The sequence below is a fragment of the Drosophila melanogaster genome, chromosome Y, assembly GCF_000001215.4.
Source record: "Drosophila melanogaster chromosome Y".
In the NCBI taxonomy this organism is placed as follows: domain Eukaryota; kingdom Metazoa; phylum Arthropoda; class Insecta; order Diptera; family Drosophilidae; genus Drosophila; species Drosophila melanogaster.
Genome location: NC_024512.1, coordinates 955,535 through 957,605, shown reverse-complemented (window position 1 = coordinate 957,605; position 2,071 = coordinate 955,535).

Sequence of the window (2,071 nt, the reverse complement as noted above, 5' to 3'; positions counted from 1 at the left end):
TGCCATCGCGGAGGAAGTCCCACCGGCCCTCGAAGTATTCGAGGTTGATGCATGTGTTGCCCGGTTGAAGAGCAGGCGCTCTCTCGGGTTGGACGGCATCAATGGCACTATCTGCAAGGCAGTCTGGCGCGCCATACCTGAGCACCTAGCATCATTGTTTTCCCGATGCATCCGATTGGGATACTTTCCAGCCGAGTGGAAGTGCCCACGAGTCGTCTCGCTGCTCAAAGGGCCAGATAAGGACAAGTGTGAGCCCTCCTCATATAGAGGAATATGCTTGCTACCAGTCTTTGGTAAGGTGCTCAAGGCCATCATGGTGAATCGTGTGAGAGAAGTTCTTCCAGAAGGCTGCAGATGGCAATTTGGATTTCGCCAAGGACGATGTGTGGAGGATGCTTGGAGGCACGTGAAGAGCAGTGGACTTCAAAGGAGCATTCGACAACGTCGAATGGAGTGCTGCACTCTGCCGACTAGCCGACTTGGGATGCCGGGAAATGGGCTTGTGACAGAGCTTTTTCTCCGGCCGAAGAGCAGTGATCCGAAGCAGTTCCGGTACTGGTAACTGGATGTACCGGTAACTAGAGGCTGCCCGCAGGGATCAATCAGCGGCCCATTTATCTGGGACATACTGAACATACTGAACGTGTGCTTCGAGCCGACTGGGGCTTCAGTCCTCGAGCCAGGCGGACCATATATGACGGACTCATGGCACCTTGTGTGCTGTTTGGTGCCCCGGTATGGTATGACACCGCGGAACAAGTAGCTGCCCAGAGGCGACTAGCCTCCTGCCAGAGGCTAATCCTGCTTGTATGCCTTTCGGTATGCCGAACAGTGTCCACAGTGGCACTGCAGGTACTTGGTGGAGCTCCCCCGCTTGATCTGGCTGCTAAGTTATTAGCGGTCAAATACAAGCTAAAACGTGGATTCCCGCTGGAGGAGAACGACTGGCTTTACGGCGAGGACATTGCGTGTCTAAGCTGGGAGCAGAGGAAGACTCGCCTAGAGGAGTGTTTAATCCAGAGTTAGCAGAACAGATGGAACGACGACAGCGAACCAGGACGGGTGACGCATAAGTTTATCCCATACGTCACTCTTGCCTATCGGGATTCAAGTTTTGGATTCTCGATGAGGACGTCTTTACTGCTTACAGGGCACGGGTCGTTCAATGCGGGAGAGCCCTCAGCAATACCACTGCTTGCGCATGTGGAGATCCATATGAGGACTGGATGCACATTTTGTGCGCTTGCCCCCTATATGCAGATCTGCGGGACCTAGATGGACTTGGAGTGCAGCGCCTTGGCGAAAACTGGATCTTCGAGAGAATCCTGGATGATCAAGAGAAGACTCAACGGCTGGCAATGTTCGAGAAAGAAGTGTTCCTGAGGAGGAGGGGCGTTTAGCTCAACATCTTTGCCGTGTGGTTAGCGGGCGAGAATACTACCACAGTCCGCTGTTGCTTGTCGTAAGAGACGACTAATACAGCGATAACCATGCTTGTCGGAGCAAAAGGGGGAGGCCCACCGAGCCTCTTTTCGGTACCACGGGTTGAGCAGCTATCCAAGACTGCTCATTGAGGTAGGCCCCCTGGTGGGAGTATCGTGGTGGCTGTGGTTGGTACCCATATCGCGGGTAGAGAGACCCAGAGATCAGTAGAGATTTTAGGTAGATCTCGCTCCTCAGCAAGGGGGAGTGCTTGCCCGGCAAGCAAGTACTCGAATTGCTACCGGGGTGGTCGCTATGTACATAGCTATAGCTTCTAGTCCGGGACGCTTGTCTGGCGTATCCAGACACATGCACCATATGCTCACTTGTGGGTGTATAGGGTGCCGTGGTTGTTATCCCTTCAGTGTGGAACACGCCACGTAAAACAAGTTCGGAGGGATCCGAAAAGCATACATTGTCCCTATCTACGCGCATGAATGGATTAACGACGGACGTGTTTTCGTTGCGCTCGTGGACATATTGCGAAGAACTTAGTTTTCCGTATTTGGAAGTAAACAAATAGGTAATTTAGTGTTCCGTGGAAGTGGTGCGCAAATTTTCGCGATTCAAAAACAAGCGGTTTGGAAGT